Below are 7759 nucleotides of genomic sequence, written 5' to 3' on the forward strand. Positions count from 1 at the left end.
AATATAAATGTTCATAGATTTATACATACACGCACATCGATATGTGTGGATGTTATTATTTCGTTATATATGTATATATACGTGTTCAAAAGAACTTTTACTACCATAATTAGATTTTCTATATTCAATTTTAATCCACCATTGTTCGTGTCATTGTTATCATTTTAACTTTGCTGGTGCAGCCGGAAATAAAGTAATTATTTCCGGCACGACACTCTGTTATACGACATATCTCCTCACACCACTCCGACTTTTGCCTCGATTATATTTGATGCTATCGGCTTATTATTGTATTTTTCTAAAATCCTGCATCTACAATTATATTAGAAAACATACTCCAAAAAGTGACAATGCTAGAAAATCAGAACTTATCCAAACCAAAGTACAACCTCGGTTAAATGCATACCCGTTGCGAAAGGGTGCGGTTAGCAAAGTGATTCACGATAGACCCTACGTGCATGATAGCAATTCGAGCAATTCTCAGAAGCGTTCAAACGGATGTCCTATTGAATAAGACCTAAAGTGCGAAAAGACGAAGGAATATCCTAATCCGGTCATCTTTCACCTAATATGTGCTGTTTGCTTTAGCGGCATTACGTCCGTCTTTACATTCTGAGCTCAAGTTCCGCCGAGGTCGACTTTGCGTTTCAAACTTTCTAGGTAGATAAATTAAGTACCAGTGAAATACTGGGGTCGATGTAATCGACTAGGCCCTTATCCCAAAATTTCAGACCTTATTATTATCATTATTATTATTATTATTATTATTATTATTATTATTATTATTATAACTACTACTACTACTACTACTACTGTTGCTGCTGCTGCTAAGGCGGTGAGCCTGTATAATCGTTAGAATGGGAACAAAAGTTTAGTGGATATCTTCCGGCTTTACGTTCAGAGCGCAAATGTCACTGAGGACTTTGCCTTTCATCATTTCGTCGTCGATGAAATAAGTGCCAATTGAGCTCTGGGGTCAATGCAATCTACTGTTCCCTCCCCAAAATTTCAGGTATTGTGCCGATCAAGTAAAGAAAGTATACTATCGGCAACCAGAGATATCCAAAAAGTGACTGAAACAGTTGGGGAATTCGAAGGGAAAAGGAAGAACAGAACAAACAAATGGAAAGAAATGGAAATACATGATTAATTCATGCAACAAACCGAAAATGTTGGAAGTAAAGATCGCTAACACTGGTTGATGGACGGAAACTTAAAATGGGAGACAGAAACGCTAATTATAGCAGATCAAGAACAATGCCTTAGAACAAATCTGATAAAGCAAAGATGGACAAAACTCAGTCAGACAGCAAACGTAGAATCTGCAGGAAATGGAACGAAAGTATCAATCATATATTTTGAATGCAGTATACTAGCACAAAAGGAATATAAGAGAAGACATGACTGTATAGAAAAAAATTACAATGGGATGCTAGCCGAGTATATGACTTCAAAACAACAGAAAAGTGGCATGAACACAAACCAGAATTTGTGATAGAAAATGAGAATTGCAAGATCATGTGGGACTTCCCCATAAAGACTGACCATACTACTGAAGCAAAAGAAAAACAGATATGATTATAGAGAGCAAAATAAACAGCGTAAGCTCATAGATTTTTCTATTCCCTATGATAGCAGAGTCAATACCAAAAAACTGAAAAATCCTAAGAACTATCAATATCTATCCAGAGGGCTGAGGAGATTGTAGAAGACCAAGACAATAACTATTCCTAGAGTGATTCTTGCACTTGGCAGAACACCCAAAATTTTACCTAAAACACTGAAAGATTTTGAAACTGAAACTCGCATTGTCGACCTACAGAAAAGTACCATCCTATATTCTGCAAGAATCTTAAGAAACATTCTTGTGATTTGAGGAAACTTGTAACCAAACCTCACTAAATTAGCATGCATAAGCGAAATAATAAGAACAATAAGAAAATTTTATGAAGATTGACGTAACTTTTCACGAAAGAAAATACACAATAAAAAGATACGATTTGTAATAAACAGAGACGATATGTCTGTCTTAAAATGACAAAAATAAGAAATAAGAACAGAAACGCGGAAATATAGAATTTCAGAATTTAAACTGGGATCTCCTGCGCTCCTTTTTAGACAAAACGTCGTCATCAATTTTCGCTTTTTCGTAACTTCTAACAAGTAAAAAGAACAAAAAAAAAGATAATGAAAGAAACGTGATGGAATTTTCCCTTCATTTTGTTCACTTCTCCAGGGCGTGACGTTAGTATTACACAAATATTTTTATCCTTATGTGTTTTGATGACTTATAGTGCAGTGGAGTCAGAATATTTTCTGAAAATGCGTACTTTAAGGTGTTTCTCAAATATACAACCGTTTGATGGGAAATGTTCGGCAAGTTCCGTCGAACTACTGTTATTGTGCCTGGTGTCATATCTATGATCATTAAATAATTTATTTAATTTTTCTGTTGTGCAGCTAGCAAAATTAAGTCGTGTTTAGTGCATTCTGCTGCGAACACCAAATGAGAATCCTTACACGTCCCACCTTCTGTATAAATCATAACATTTCTGTTATAATTTGTGATGAAAATAACTTAGCTCGTGTTGTTCAACAATGAGTAATATTTAGCAGCCTTGCGGCTTTTTTCTGGTTTTTTTTTTTTTTCAGGGATACAACGTTCAAAAATTCCAATGGAGATTTTATTCAGTTTAGAGCTAGTGGTTAATAACTCTCTTATATATTTATAATGTCTAACGGCTATAATAGGCGAATGAGGAAATATTTGTTGAAACGGAAATGTTTTTCTAAAACATGCTAGTAACTTTCATACTACACCTTTGAATTCCAACGAAATTTCGGTGCCAGTTAATCAATGAAGGAATTCGGTCGTTAATTTTATTTTGGTTGCTAAAATTAGGCATGAGAGTTTGACTTTCCTTTTAATTTTATCTTTGTAATTTACGATTTCCTTCAATCGTGATACATTATAACCATGTTTTATATGACTAACGAAAGCATTTATATGTTTCTAATAATCCCCTATGTCAGTACAAATCCATTTTATCCTTAAAATCCGAGAGTTCGGGTTGACTTAATTGTATGATGTGGATGCTCGGCGCGGCTGTAAAATAAATCTGAGATGAAGTGGGTTTACAAAATATTTTTTTAACTACAAAGCCATAGTTTTTGCGAAACAGTCGCAGGAATGCAAATTCTTAACTAAATTCTCCTGCAACAAACAAACAAATTGTCATCAGTGAACCGTAACCAAATTTGAATTTCCCCATTAACTGTGGCTCAAATTTTGTCATGAAGACATTAGTGAATTTAATTGACATGGAGTTACCAATGGCGCATCTCCACCCAACCCTGGCGGTAAAATTTTGTCCAAACTTAATTATGTTACTTGTAACATAAACTTCAATAATTTACAGAGAAAATTTGATGGAATACTTCTGTTTGACAGTTTTTCAAAAGCATTCATGCATGCTTCCACGCCCTCATCACAGTCAATGTTGGAGTATATTGAAGAGCCATCCATAATTACTAAAAAAAGAGTTTTCGACATTATTTCATTTCTTAGAAAAATTGTTTATTTTGTATACAAAATCAAAAGTGTCCTTGAATATAAGTATTCAATATTTTTGAGACAGGGAATAAGCAGAGCTGTTGGGGCAAAGATGCAGCGGTAATATCACCTATTCTTCTCAGAGGCACCAGCAATCATATCAGTCCATCTACACCAATTTTAGGCAAAGAATTTTAGGTAAGAGATCCAAAATGGGATGAAGGCAAAGAAAATTTCAGCTTCTCAACTTCTCTACTTTATAAGATGTATAAAACTTCTCAACTTCTCTACTTTATAAGATATATAAAACATGTTTATTCCACAGGCTTTGGAGGATCCAGAGGGTGATTTGAATGAGAGGCACGGTGACCCATCAGTGGTAGTATAAAGAAGAGATGTAGATTCCAAAGAAGGAAGAGTCAAAGACAATTCAGTCAGTTTAGAATAATCTTGCAACTCAGCGCTGAAGGCAAGATACGTTTCAGCTAGAGATTATTTCCTGAGGAATTGCTACAATGATACCTCAGTTCAGAAAGGAAGATTTTCAAAGATATCAGGTTGTCAAAAACAAAACAATAAAAAAAACTGTGACGAGCCTGGGAAAGGTGTTTAATAGCAGTCTGAAAGATACAGCACCCATCCATGAAACCTACCAAGAGCCAGAAACATCGATACCCACAATAGTAAAGTCAGGTCTTCCTGACAAGTTTCAGGCCTGGATTTATCAGCATGGCATACTCCCAGGGATTTAGGCCACTCTTGATATACAAGTTTTCAATATTCACAGTAGAGAGGAGCATCACCCTATATAAAGTGTTGAAGCTCACCAGCAACAGCCTGAAAGAAATCATTGTAACTTCCCTAGAGTACTGCTGCAAGACCGAGACTCCTGCGGCACAAAAGTCTCTGAGGTTGGTATCCAGTGTTTCCGTTCTTTTCCGTTTTCTGGTGCTAGAATGTGTAGTTTCAAACGCGTTGTACAATACTTCCATAGGGATTTTATTTCTCGTGACTCTTTTCCGTGAATCTTTTTTTAAGTTGATTAATGTTCGACTATTGATTATGTTCGACTTTTTTCCTTTATACCAGGAATATGATTCTTCCAATTTGTTTAATAATTACACCCTCCTCCCAGCATTCTTTACCATATCTATAGGCTTCAAAAACAACTTTGTCATCTAACTTGAAGAATATTGAAGTATTTTGTTTTTCACTTTTTTTTCTATTTTCACTCGGTAGATCTGATCTTTCTTGCAAACATCAATTTTGCGGGTGACATTCCAGACGGGTGTTTGGATTAGGTGTTACTCGGTACACTCTTAGAAATTATTGAAGTGCAAGATCGTCCATTACTTCATTGTTCGCCTTTTTCAACATCCTCTTGAAAGTGTCTACGAAACAACCGGTTATCCATTTGACCCAAGATGATATGGCGGAGCGGTAACATGCTCGATAACGGACATTTTACAAAATTTTCCCAACTCGTCTGAATAAATTGAGTTCCATACAACGGTATCAGGTATGCTATATCTGGCGAACAATTCGTGTAAAAACCTTACCGTAACTGCAGGTGTCGGCTTTTTACACTTATGCACTTCAGGTCACTTTGAAAAACTGTCCACCACAATAAGGTAATATGAACCCTTAAGTGGACCTGTGTAATCAACATACAGTCTGGACCGTGGAATATCTGTTTTTGGCCACGGTTGCCATTTAGTGGTAAGTGCTTTTGCAGCTAGGGTACACCCTCTGCATGCTTTCACTATTTCTTCAATGTCACAGTCCATTGTTGGCCAATATACATAACCTATATACATAACCTATCATTAACGATTTCATTTTCGAAATCCCTGGGTGACTAATGTGAAATTCCTTAAGTAATCGTTTCTGTAGTGTAGCTGGAACTATGACTCTGTGCGTACATCAGCGCATTGTCATACATAAAGAATGGGTTCAAATTTCTCCGCTAACATAGCAGCCATAGTCTGTTGAAAAATCGCCGGTGCGACTTTTAAGCCAAATGGTAACCATTTGTTGTTTATACAGTCCTTTATGTGTGTTAATTGTTAGGTATTTAGAGCATTCATCATCTACTTTAGTTTGTAGGTACGCGTCAGAGAGATCCAATTTAGAAAATATCTTGCCACGTTTAATTTCACAAATATATCTTCCGGAGTAGGAAGCGGGTAATAGCACGTTTTAAGACATTCGTTTAAACCACTGGAAAAATCAGTACACACTCTGATTTTATTATTCTTTTTCTTAGCGTACACAGTTGGTGACGCTCATGACTATATTCCACTTTTTGGATGACTTCAGTTTCTTCTAGTCTCTCTAACTTTTTATCTGTTCTAATGCTGCGGAAGGTAAAGTTCGTTTTTGTTTAAATACCAGTATAGCGTTTCCTTTTACTTGAAATGTCGCCTTCGTTTTGGCGCACAGACCTAATTCATCAGAGAGAACTTCAGGAAAAATCTATTGAATTTTTTAAATTCGTCTGACGATTTATTTGTATTGCCTGAAAATCATTCACATTTTAACAGAAAAGATTTATGGGGAAGTACCATAAATTAAACAATTCTATCCAGTCTGTTCCGAATAAATTTGTTGTATCATTCAACACAAAACTTTGGCTTTTAAGGTTTTTCCCACGAAATGTAATGTCATTTATCATTTCGCCATTAAAATGTAATTTTTTCCTGAAACACCACGTGCCAGTCTTGAAGTTTCTTTTAATCTAGGTCTCCTGATTTTTTTTTTTCTGTGTATATGTGTTAACATTATCGAGATGTCACTGCCCGTATCCAATTGTAACTTTACGTTTGTGCTATCAATTTTTACATACACAAATTTCCTTTGGAGCTCGTTCGTATTTCTTGTCAATGATAACCTGTTTACGTTATATATTTTCCCGGTGGACAGTTTTTTAGGTTTTGTTTTACAGTGTGATATTTTATGATTTATCTTGCCACACTTGAAACATTTTATATTTTTAAACGGACAGTCACTTTTAAAATGTAGACCACTGCATCCATAACATGGATTCGGTCTTGACATTTTTCCTCTTTTTCATATCCGTTACCGATCGACACGCAAGGATATGAGAGCAGCCTTTTTCTTCAATTTTATCTGCGTCATGTCTTAGATTTATAATCCTCTAACATTATTCTGCTATGACCTGTAGAGTTAAATTTTCGTCCTGTTCTAATTTTGTTAATATCCGGGAATGTATATCTGCATCTTTGTTTGCCGTAAGCCCTTGAACAAAACTTTAAACATGTCCGGAGTTAATTCATTTAATCTGAATTTTTCACACTCTCTGTTAACAACTCCGGCATACGTGACGAAATCTTCCTCATCTTTTCTTACCTAATTTAAACATTGCCAGCAAGTATTGAACAGGGAACTTCTATCACTGAAATTTTTTGATAAAATATTGCTCGGCAGGGGATAACTTTCTTAAAAGTAGTCGTAATTTTTTCTCATCAAACCAATTTTTACATTCTTATATGAATATGTCTTCGTATCTTCGAAAATATGCAAAGAAGGTAATCCTTTCTTCTGAATTATAGCTGAATTCTTTAACTGAGTTTGCTACGCTGTCTTACGAGTAAGAACCTGAAGTATTTTCAGACTATTTCAACATTAATTCCAGCAACTGTTGGTTTTCTTGTTGTCGTAGTTGCTGTTGTAACTGCTTTTGTTGTTGTTGTTCCTGCTGTTGAAACTGCACCACGGAGGCCAATAATTCCATGTTAAAACGACTTTTTCTTTAGTTTTGTATCAAAATAATAAACAATTAAACGTCCGACGCAAGGTTCAAACAACTCGTCGCCACTTTTATATCCTGGTGTTGTACATATAATTTAACGAACCAGGAGGAAAGAAATATTTACACGACGCAATACGATTACTATTACACGAGACTCAATGCCCACAGTCAACGGCTCACAGTGAATTGCTTATCCACTTGCTCACAGTTCTTTACTTTATAACAGTGTGTCAGTTGATGTGTCAGTTCACTTTTAGTCACATGAGGGTGGTTGGAATCCTACCACAACATAAACATAATGTGATTATGTTTGAAAAGTAATTGTTTTCCCCACTTTGTCATGTACAACGCCCTCCCGTCCTTTTCCCTTTTGTCTCCCGAGTGTGGAGCCCAAAGCCATTCGTCTAATTACATATACAGATTGACTTGTGGGA

This window comes from Octopus sinensis, linkage group LG5, assembly GCF_006345805.1.
Source record: "Octopus sinensis linkage group LG5, ASM634580v1, whole genome shotgun sequence".
NCBI classification, from domain to species: Eukaryota; Metazoa; Mollusca; class Cephalopoda; order Octopoda; family Octopodidae; genus Octopus; species Octopus sinensis.